At 41.5% G+C, this 12,029-nt stretch overlaps 1 protein-coding gene and 1 non-coding gene across 4 annotated transcripts in view; both read right to left on the bottom strand.

Annotated features, from left to right (window-relative positions):
* HS2ST1 (heparan sulfate 2-O-sulfotransferase 1) overlaps positions 1-12,029 on the bottom strand; it is a 162,213-nt gene that overhangs the window by 69,625 nt on the left and 80,559 nt on the right. The window contains exon 1 of one of the 3 annotated variants that reach the window (XM_058658873.1): positions 1,144-1,208. The exons of the other annotated variants lie outside the window; for them this stretch is intronic. The gene's annotated coding sequence lies outside the window, so the exon portion shown is untranslated. Of the gene's footprint in view, positions 1-1,143; positions 1,209-12,029 lie in introns of those variants that run through there. 3 annotated transcript variants of the gene reach the window in all.
* LOC118758613 (U2 spliceosomal RNA) lies at positions 7,704-7,898 on the bottom strand. The gene has a single exon (XR_004995735.1). It is a non-coding gene; the product is annotated as a U2 spliceosomal RNA (small nuclear RNA).

The raw sequence follows: 12,029 nt of genomic DNA, 5'->3' as shown, positions 1-12,029 counted from the left end.
CCAGGACAAGGGCAGGGGTGGCTGGACAGAAGGGCACCAGCCAGTATGTGTGTGGGCTGGATAGTAGATTGGTTGGGTTGAGCTGGGCTTCAATGACATGTGCGAGAGCTAAATGGGATATGGGACAGACTGAACAAGTCTGTGGTACATACTGGCAAGCATGGGAACCAGCGTAGGGGGCTTATGGTGGGGGTTATGGGGAGTCGCTCCAACTAGGCTGCAGCTCCAACCGGTTTGCGTGAGGACCGAGTATGAAGTGGGCAGGATCGAGCTGGACTACAACACCCATTGGTTCACGAGGAAGACAGGGAGGAAAACAGAACTGACCCAGCAATCCCAACGACTAGCATGTGCACAAGCTGATTGGTGTGACGGACAGTATTGGACTGTGTACTAGCAAACTCATGCGAGAATCAGGCCTGGGATCATCTCAGATGAAGTTTCTTTGGAGATCCCTCCAACTGAACTGCTGATCTCAGAACCCCAAACATGAAGACTATGTCAGCCAGTGGACTCTGAATAGGTTTCATTGCGATTGGAACTGAGAAATTGGCAGCAATTAAGAACTGATGAACTATCAAAACTGTTTGAGCAGGACCTTCGGAGCGTGCCTCCCGTTCGGGATCTGGGATGGGTGGGAGGCTGGGTGGGGCTTTTCCCTTTGTTTCTCCCCTGACCCCAGATACAGGGGAAAAGTGATATTAGTGTGGAAACAATGGTATTACCCACTTTCACCCTGTAGCCCTTGACCCTTTGTACCCCAATAAACTAAGTAAGATTTTTTTAAAAAAAAAAATGCATTGCTATTTTCCCAAAATCAGGCTTGGAAGTGCAGCTGTGTACTTATATACATGCACATATCTAAGGGGTTTTGCATATTCTGAAAACATTGCTTGAATTTCAAAATTTTTCTATCAAAACCAAATCTACTTTATCTTTTCATAAACTTTTTGAAGTCCTCAACTATGTATCTAATATATGGGATTCACACTATTAAAATATCCAAAATGAGAGGATTTTAACTTACTTTTGAACTGTCTACAGTTTATTCAAACTGTGCCAAATAAAACAAGCTGTCAGTTCCATGTGGAAGAACAATGAGGAAGGTTTTTAGAAATATAAAATGGCCTATGCCAATCTCACCTGTGGGACTGCTCTGTAGTCACCCAGTGTTGCTAGTCCAGAGCTAGATGTTTGCCCTTTCAGAAGAGTCTAACAGACCTGGGCGGGGGGACTGCAGCAAGGAGGCAGCCGTTAATGCCCAAAGACATCTAGCTATAATCTAAGGCTTCTTAACATTTAGAAACTTACAGCCTCTTCTGGTAAAAAATATATTTTGTGTGTCACCTTGTTCATACCCATTGGTTATCCAGTTTTAATCCAGTGAACTGTATCATAAGTAATTTCTTTTTGATTTTCACTTCCCTGGCATAATAATGCTAGACTGTTAAATATGCTTGTTCAAGTCACCCTGCCATCGTTTTTACATACCTGTAGGGTATGGTTCTTGTTGAGAAAGGTTGATCTAGCTCTGTATGCTACAAGTTCTCACTCAGATTCCTAAACCCATACTTCTTCCTTATATTTTGCAGGAGTTTCCATTGTATGCTTCCTTCTTACTGATCAGTGGTAAGACAACTTAATTATAATGCTTGTCTTGGGACTTTTCAAGATACTGAAGAAGGCATAAAATCATAGAAGTTTAATTAAACAATTAATAAAAGGAAGCAGACATTAAGTAAAGGGTATGGTTACAAGAATCAATACCAACTGGATAAATGAAAGGTTATTTGATATACGAATAAACACCAATTAGATAAATAAGGGTTAACACAAAGAAATGCCCTATGTTTCCAAGTGACACTGGTATTCCCCAAACCAAACGTTAATACCTGCACTGCTCTCAACTAGAATGAAGTCACTTACACAGGCACGTCCGTTCATTTCATTCTCATCTCTCTCTCTCACACACACATATATAACCACAACATCGTGGAGCATTTATTATGATTATTATAAACCAGAAAACCAAATGGCACTGCTGCTACATGAAGACCCTGGTTTTCTACAGCCACTCATGCAGGGACTGTGGTGCAGGTTTCACACACCTAACAACTTAAATATCCCTAAAACTCCACCCCCAAAGGGCAATGAACTTAGGGTATTCAATGTACAGATCAAAAGCAACTTGTACTTTGCCAGTATTTTCTTCTTCTGATTTCATGAGATATTAGCTTATTTGACACAAACTATAGCTAAACTACATACGTTGAATACTTTTATAAATGCTTAGGGTACTTGTTTCACTGATGTAAATAAAAATGTTAACTCCCCAAATATTTCCAAAATATGAAGTTTATGAATACTTAACACTTAACTTCTAGAAATTGTTAGTTGTTCTGTGTATGCTGTAATTCTCTTGATTCCTGCACAAGAGTAAAGCAAAATTACTCTTTTCAATGTTGACTTTATTTTCACATACTTGAAAGGAAGACCAACAGTGACAGAGAGAACTTCTGTTCTCTACTTTTTACTTTCCAAATACCCAAACTGCCAGGGCTGGGCTGGGCCAGTCAGCTAGGAGTGCAGAACTTCACTCACGTCTCATAGGTGGGGAGTAAGGATTCTGGTACTTGAGCCCTCATCTGCTGCTTGCTAGGCTGACCTTACTGGGATCTGGGTTGGAAGAGAGGAGCCTGGAGTTTTCACTTGCACTCTCATATAGGATGGCTGTGGAATGTGGTTACTGCAAGTGGCAGCTTAACTAGCTGTGTCCCAACACTTAGCCTGAAAAACAGTTCTAGAAGTATAATCCTATCTTGTTTTTATACAGTTGGCTGGCTAACACATACTTTCAGAAAAACTATGAGTACTCTGCATTAGAACCCATGAACAGAGCTCAGTAAAACCCAGAGCCAACACAGCCTTCACTGGGAATTGTGTAACTCGTCAGAATTTAATGGACATGTCTAGTCATAACAGAGCTGTGGGCCGGCCTCAGTTATATCAGCACATTTGCTGTGAATACAAGTATTTAAAACAAACAAACAAACAAAAATCTTTCTTAAAAAATTCCAAACCACAGAGGAATGTGGCTCCCCTGCTGGACAACCACTCCCACTGGAGAGCATGAGTTGGGATGGGGGCAGACCAGACCAGGCAGGGCTACAATGCCAGTGGGCCTCATGTGAGCTAGATTAGGGAAGAGCCAGGTTGGGCTGACTGTTCCGACCGGTACAAGCGAAAATTAGAGTGGGTGAGGGTTGGCTGGGCTTTGCAGCAGCATTAATGGCGGAGGCTGGCACTGGGGCTAATTTTATCAAGTTAAATGCCAGAACTAGCTGGAGAGTGCATAACCTGGGAGTGGGAGTGGCCTAGTAGGAAGATAGTGGGCACCTCCCTCTTGGGTTACCAATCCCACTGGGGAGCACGAAAACCAGGACAGGGGGAGGGGTAGCTAGACAGAAAGGCACCTGCCAGTATGTGTGTGGGCTGGATAGTAGGTTGGTTGGGTTGAGCTAGGCTTCAATGCCCGTTAACAAGTACCAGAGTTAAATGGAATGTGGGACAGAGTGGACAAGCCTGTGGTACATACTGGCAAGCATGGGAACAAGGGTAGGAGGCAGGCCTGGTGGGAGATACGGAGAGTCGCCCCCAACTAGGCTGCAGCTCCCAATGGTTTGCATGAGGACCGAGTATGAAGTGGGCAGGATTGGGCTGAACTGCAACACCCATTGGTTTATGTGGAAGACAGGGCTGGAAACAGAACTGACCCAGCAATCCCAACGACCAGCATGTGGCTGGGGCGACGGACAGTGCCAGATCCTGTACTGGCAAATTCACACAAGTTTCAGGTCTGGGGTCATCTCAGATGAAGTTTCTTTGGAGATCCCTCCAACTGAACTGCTGATCTCAGAACCCCAACCAGGAAGACTATGTCAGCCAGTGGATTCTGAATAGGTTTCATCGTGATTGGAACAATGACATTGGCAGCAATTAAGAACTATCAGAACTCCTTGAGCAGGACCCTCGGAGCGTGCCCCACATGGGGGACCTGGGATGGGTGGGAGGCTGGGTGGGGCTTTTCCCTTTGTTTCTCCCCTTTCCCCAGATACAGGGGAAAAAATGATGATAGTAGTGTGGAAACAATGGTATTACTCACTTTCCTGTAGCCCTTGACCCTTTGTACCCTAATCAACTAAGTAAGAATGTTTAAAAAAAAGAAAAAAATGCAAAACCACTCAACCAAAAAGGAGCAGTAATTTTGTAGCTCATTTTCATAGAAGAATAAATTTTTAAAAATGTATCTTTTAAATAACAGAGCACCCTGCCTTAACTGCCAGAAACTAAACAGCATACCAGTGATTTGACTAAAATGAGAAAACTGATTGCAAAAATGAAGTCATATTTTAGGCTCAACTTTTAACTCTCGTTTCAGTCTGCATATCTTAATCCTTGGAACTCTCAATAAAGAAGGAAAAAGTTTTGTATACACTTCCGAAGATCTTTATCAATTTTTAATGAAGAGTTGAGGGGTGAGAGGAAAAGAAAGCTACTCAGAATTCTTGGTGAATGCAGTCATTGTTTCTGAAAGGAATGTATCTTAAATCATTCATGAAAAGCATATTCTTACATATAGAGTAAATCCCTTCTAGAGAGAATAATTTTCGAAATTTAAGCTTTCTGTATAAAGACATATAACATTTTGAAAAATACAGTAAGTTTGCACATTTGGCATACTCATTAAGACAGCACTTGGGACACTCAGATTTTATATGGGAATGCCTGGGTTTGAATACTTGCTCTGCTCTTAATTTCAATTTCTTATTGATACATAACCTGGGAGGCAGCAGATGATGGCTCAAGTTACTGGATCTCTGTCAACAAGTGACCCCCCCCTCCCCCCGTGGAGTTCCCAGTTCTTGGCTTTGGTGTGGCCCAGCCCTGGCTGTTGCCAGCATTTGGAGAATGAACAACAAATTAAGGATGTCTATATTTGTCTCTGTCTCTCTGCCTTTAAATAAATATGTAAAAATGTAAAACAAAAAAATGATAGTAGCATCATCTTCAGAAAGGCTTTTGATTTTCATTTCTTCAGCAACACATCGGTCACTCAGTAGCATGTCATTTAACTTTGTGGCATTGTAAATTTCCTATTTTTCTTCCTGTTGAGTTTGTCTTATGGTTTTTCATTTAAGGGGATGTATAAAGACTATGTAATGGAGACTATCACATCCAGATACGAGGGAACAATGCAGTATGCATCTCTACTTCCAAATCAAAGATGGACTCCCAAAGAAACTGTTAAATATATCTTGACATTAGCATGCTGGATTGTCTGCCACTGTCCATACTTACAATGTTAACATACACTTAAATAGAATGACAGACTTATGACTGTTTATGAAAGACTCTACTATTGTTACAATACAGGGGAAATCAGTGCGGTGGGGAGGGGATCTGGGAAAAGAGTAAGGGAAATCTCAGAGCCTATGTAATTCTACCATAAAATAACAAAATAAAAAATTTTAATCAAAAAAAATATACATAGGGCTCAGCGTGACGGATCAGGGCTAAATCCTTGCCTTGCATGTGCTGGGATCCCATGTGGGTGCCAGTTCATGTCCCAGCTGCTCCACTTCCCTTCTTGTGGACTGAGAAAGCATCAAGGAGAGCGCAAAGTCTTGGTGTCCTACACCCACATGAGAGACATGGAAAAGGCTCCTGGCTTTGGATCAGCTCAGCTGTAGCTGCAGTGGCCACTCTTGGAGTAAACCAGTGGATGCAAGATCTTTCTCTTTCTTTCTCTCCTACTCTCTGTAAGTCTGTCTTTTCAATGAAAACAAATAAATCATACAAAAAATACAGATATTCTACACAGAACTTTCTGAGCCCTTTCTCAACAGTCATCTCATTAGCCATCTCTTAATCTTTCCCAAAATCTGCTTTGTGGTTCAGGAGTTGAGAACCTGCAAACTAAAGTTCTCTTGCTACCTGGTCTCAGATGGGTTCTCCGAGTAAGGGAAACTGGAGGCTTGGACGCTCAAGGACACAGGTGTTCCTCCTAGTTCCCCTGAAGTCACATCAGCACCAATGCTTTGCCCCTGGCAGCAAGTGAGCTTCAGCTACTTGAAAGCAGTATAAATAGCCCCCAGAAGGAGCAGAAATGCTCCACAGCTCTCCTGCCCCTCTGTTTCTAAACTTACAGAAGCAGCAGATGTGGTCAGCAGTACTACCATCCAGCCAATTCAGTGCCCCAAATTCACTCACCTGCCAGAGACAAACGACTGTGTAACCTGCCTAATATTGTCTCCCTGAACTGCATATTGTGAATTTGTTTTACTGATTTAATTATAGGATATTTATAGCTATTTCACCATAAGACAAAAAAAAAAACCTATCTTTTACTTATCATAATGTACATTAGGAATGATTAGCACACTCTGGGGGGACTTACCAAATACTGTCACAACTCAAAGTTATATTTTTGCTATGGTATAATCCACAGACATGCATACATATGTGTATCCTACTTAAAACATTAGATAAAGTAAAACTTAAAAATATTAGCAGCAAAATGGACCTTAGAAAACATGGTATAGCTTTCCATCCCAAGAAGCAATCCTGTTTTAGTATGAACAGTCACCACTTACTGAGGACCTGTAACACGGTGCTGGATATTTCATCTCTCAATCCTCACATTTCATAGTTAAGGAAAATTAAAAGGTTAGATTTAGTGGCCAGTTTCAGAACAGTACCTAAGTGGCAAAGTCCTCAAATCTAGATCTGCTTGTTTTGGAGACATTCATTTGTACACATTCATTTCATATTCTACTAATCTGTCCATCACACCAAGCTTCCTCCTTTTATTACTCCAGATAGGAATTTCCACACAAATGCAAACTAAAGACTTCATGACAGTGTTTCTTCACCTGTTAACAGCTACAGTGATACTGTTTTTATTAAGCTGAAAATTGTCTCATATTTTATATATACGCATTAATCCTATTTTTTCCTTTATAGAAACACAGAACGTAATGCCTCTTAACGATTACTCTCAACTACTGAAGAACTTGACCTGTCTGCTCATTGCCTTACTACCTTTCTCTGTAATTTCTTCAATGGTTCATGCCCTCAGACACATTTATGGGCTTCTTGCCTTTTGGCTAGCCAACGGTAAAAAGATACATTTAAATCAAAGTTCTGAAAACTTAACAAATCCTGAAAACCGAATAGTGTTCTAAGCATTGGAATAAAGCTTACTGTTTGGCAATAACACCAATGAGTGACATAGCAACTCACCCTCAGTTTTTTATTTTCTTAGAGATGTGATTGTGAGGTACACATTCATTTCTATTTAGGCTATACTTAATTGTACACTGAACACAAGATAGGCACAACAAGGGCACCTCTTGAGATAAGTAAACCTCAGTTCCTCCCCTTAAGGAATCCAAAAACATGACATTATCAAGATTTGAGCACGTAATCACATGAGTCACTCCTTTTCGGTATCTGGCTTTGGACTCTCCATGGATGCCAAAAACTGCAGATGCTCAGTCCCTTATATAAAGTGGTGTAGTATTTACTTATCTACACACATTCTTCCATATGTTATAAACTGTCTCTACTTCATGATGCCTTCTGGAAAGTGAGCCCCAGATAGAAAACTGTTACACTGTATTATTTAGAGAAAAAGGACAGCAAAAGAAAATGTCTGGACATGTGCAGTACAGACACAAGTTTTTTCCCTTCAGTGTTCTTGATTCACAGCTGGTTAAATTCTTGGATATAAACAGCTGGCTGTATACATTAGTTTTATGAATAATAAAATCTTCTATTTTAAAAATACACCTTGAAGAACATTACACTTGATCTTAGCCAAAAGGCCGAGAAGCGATACACCTTGAAGAACATTACACAGAAGTCTGTATTAGTGATCGGCCTTAATGGCAGCACAGTATTCCTCAGAATGTGTTAACTATAATTTATTTGGCCATTATGTCTTCATAAATGTTTGAGATATTTATGATCTCCTATTACAAACAATGGCTTCAACGAAGAGCCCTGCAAAACACATCGTTTTGTGTAAGTAGCCTTTTATTTTTAGGATAAATTGAATTTATAGGTAGAAGACTTATACCTTTAAAATTCCATATGTATTCCCAAAGAACTCTCCAAAAAGTTTATTCCAATTTAATCAGTTTTGCTATAACTTTTAAATGTGAATTTGTGTAACACACTTAATATGTTGGGAACAATTTAGGCGTAACACAAAATTTGTTGGTTGGTATTTGGTTTCATCCAGAAGAAACTCTAGATAAATGCCTAAAAGCAAACCCACTGAACTGACCAAGGCAGGGATATCTAAATCATAGCATCAACATCCACCCGGCTAACATCCTGTGTCGTGAGCCACACTTACTGGAGACAGCCAGGCAGAAGCCACCTGGGGGCAGTTTCTATTATCTCAAGACCTGCAGGAAATAGGTTTGATTAACCTGGCTAGAGGACAGACAGATCCCCTCCTGCATCAGGTTTATATCAACTTAGGAAGCCAACGCTGACCTAGATTTTTATCAGCATGCCAACTAACACACCTACCAGCTCTGTGATACGAAATATCTGATCATATAAGGAAAGAAGTAGGTGGCTGATAGATTCCAGAAAATCTCCATCTATGTCCCAGAAAAACAATGAATATGTCTCTCTTTTCATTAAAAGACCCCTTTATTGTAAAACAGTTTAGACACAGCACTGCAAGCCGACGAAAGGGCTTAGACTCCAAGACGCTGTACTCTTGCTCTCTGGATGAAATATTGCCATTCACTATTTGCTACTCTGACTCCCTCCTGCAATCTTTATTCAAGTGAAGCCAAGGATAGTAGCAAGTATCCATCCCATCACAGATAATCTTCCTTCTGTCACTTCACAGTAACTTAGGTCCACTTTCACAAGCAAACTAATATTATTTTTCAAGGTAAATTACTGTATTTACTATGACTTTCCTTTAAGCACTTTCAAAAACATTTATTTATTACCAAAAAGGCAGATATATACAGAAAGAGAAAAGCATCTTCCATCTGCTGCTTCACTTCCCACTTGGCCACAGTGACCGGAGTTACATCGACCCGAAGCCAGGAGACAGGAGCTTCTTCCGGGTCTCCCACATAGGTTCAGGGTCCCAAAGCTTTGGGCCATCCTCAACTGCTTCCCAAGGCCACAAGCAGGGAGTGATGGCTGCCCAGGGCACTGGAGAGGGGCTGGTCTGCTCTGGAACCGGCATGTCTCCCAGGCTTCAGCCTGGAACAGGAGGGGCCACAGGAGCCAGTTACGTCACTGACCTGGAGGGATTCCAGTTGACCAGTGGCACACCTGAGTGGACATTCCTTACATAGTTGGGGCACAGACAGCCCCTTTGCCTGCCCACGTGTCTATAGGAGTATAAAACTGCTCAACACGTATCTCAGCTGCCCTTTTCACCTCCCTCTTCCTTCCCCTCTGTGTGAAGGGGGCCAAGGAGCGGATTTTCCAATAAAGCTTCCATTACAACTCTGAACAACTTACCGATATTATTCCACCAGCGGGCAGGCAGTCGGTGGTCATCATCTAACAGGGAGCTGCATGGGAAATGGAGCAGCAGAAACACCAACTGGTGCCAATATGGGATTCCAGCATGTGCAAGGTGAGGATATAGACACTGAGCCATAGCATGGCCTCCTACTTAAGCATTTTATAGACAAATTATGCTACAATTTTGACTAGATTTCTGTATTTTCGTATATGTCACTGAAGACATTTTTGATGGTTATGCCATTCACCTCCATTTTATCTCAAGTTTTGTGTTTCTTATCACACAATTTTGCATACCATGGTGATTTTTACTTCTTTTTTTCCTCCAATACTCATTTACTTGAAGGACGGAAAGAGATCTTCCAGTCTCTAGTCATTCCCCAAATTGCTGCAATAGTTGAAGCCTGAGTGCTGAGTCCCAGTGCTTAGACCATCTTTGTGTGCTTTCTGCAGAGAAATAGCAGAAAGCTGAATCATAAGTGCAGCAACTAGGACTTGACTCATGCTCAGATGGGAAGCTGGTATCACAGGCAGTGGTTTAACCCACTGTACCACACCACCACCAGCCTTGAGTGACATAGACGTTGCATTATGATGGAATGAGTGTGTCTGTTTTTCCATTACTTCAAAACAATAATAACAGGTAAGAATTCAGATTTTAGTTGTATACCTAAATACGAGTTCAATTATATTTTATAAGAATATCTATAATACTTTCCACTTAATACATTTTTTTAAAAGATTTATTCATTTTATTACAGCCAGATATACAGAGAGGAGAGACAGAGAGGAAGATCTTCCATCCGATGATTCACTCCCCAAGTGAGCCGCAACGGGCCGGTGTGCGCCGATCCAAAGCCGGGAACCAGGAACCTCTTCCAGGTCTCCCACGCGGGTGCAGTGTCCCAATGCATTGGGCTGTCCTCGACTGCTTTCCCAGGCCACAAGCAGGGAGCTGGATGGGAAGTGGAGCTGCCGGGATTAGAACCGACGCCCATATGGGATCCTGGGGCTTTCAAGGCGAGGACTTTTAGACGCTAGGCCACGCTGCCGGGCCCACTTAATACATTTTTAAGAATTCAAAATTATTTTATGTTGGCATACCTTATGGGTCTCAGTCGATTTCTCCCTGCTCCACATCTGACCCACTTCCCTACTTACAGCCAGGGAAAGCAGCAGAGAACAGCTGAAGTTCGTGGGCCCCTGTACCAATGCTGAGACACCTGGAACATGCTCCATGCTCCTGGCTTTGGATTAGCTCTTCTCCATTTGTTGCAGCCATATGAGGAGTAAACCAGTGAATGGAAGATACCTCTCTCTCACCTTCTCTCTGTATATCTTCCATTTAAATAAATAAAGTTTTAAAAAATTATCAAAGTACAAAATTGTGCTATCTCCAAAATATCCTGTGATCTTGTATATCTTATCCTAGAAGAAGCACTACATCGTCTTCTAATTTGCTATAAAACAAATGAGAACTTTTTAAATACCAGCATATATTGTTCTTTAGGTTCTCAATTTTCACTTTATTTGAGAAACAAAGAGCTCCCAGCTGCTGCTTCATGCTTGTAATGGCCATGGCCTGGGTGTGGCAGGAACCCAACCATCTGACCCACAATGGTTGCCTTGCAGGATCTGCATCAGCAGGAGGGTGGAGACAGAAATCGGAGCCAGGCACAGAACCCAGGATTGTGACATGAGAAGCAAATTTTTGCTTGCAATATACACTCACAGCTGGTGCATCTGCAAGTGTCACTGTCTGTGTGAAGATAATGTTATCAACTACTAGTTATAGGTAAGACTAACTTATGTTTGAAAAATCAGCATCACAAGCAAGTTGAGTATGCTGGCCTAAAAGGCTACAATTCTTCATTATTCCAAGTAGAGATTCAGGAGAGAAGATGGAATGCTTGTTGTACTTGCAAATATTGACTAGAATGAAGAATCAATCAGTTCTTGCAATCTCAAAACACACAGTGGGGGACCCACCTGAAGGGCAGGGTAGAGTGGGCCTGCTGGTGATATTTTTGTATGTCCTGGAAGAACATGGTAAAATGGATAAATTACTGCAAACCCTAAGTTAACACTGCACACTAAACTTGAGTCTTAATTAACTTTCAGAGAGGGACAAAGAAGCATTTTAAATGGGAAAAGAGGTGCTAGAGTACAATGGGACTTCCTATTAAAGGCAGGGGAGAGGACTCTGGGATATCTTTTTATACATACAGAGTTTTATGGTCATTCTTCAATTGGATGGTGTTTTAAATTGTGTCACCATGTTTGTCCCTAATCATGCATTGCTATTAATCTTAAATACCTGAGAATGTGACTGTAGTTGGAGACAGTTGTTACCAGAGGTGTTCAAAGTGAAATCATGGAGGTGGGCCCTAATCCAGGACAGTGAGTGTCTACCAAAGAGATCAGGATTCACACATACCCAGAGAGAGACCATGTGAAGA

Source organism: Ochotona princeps, chromosome 2, assembly GCF_030435755.1.
Source record: "Ochotona princeps isolate mOchPri1 chromosome 2, mOchPri1.hap1, whole genome shotgun sequence".
NCBI classification, from domain to species: domain Eukaryota; kingdom Metazoa; phylum Chordata; class Mammalia; order Lagomorpha; family Ochotonidae; genus Ochotona; species Ochotona princeps.
The sequence above is the reverse complement of the archived record's forward strand: the minus strand, read 5'-3'. Positions and strand labels throughout refer to the sequence as shown.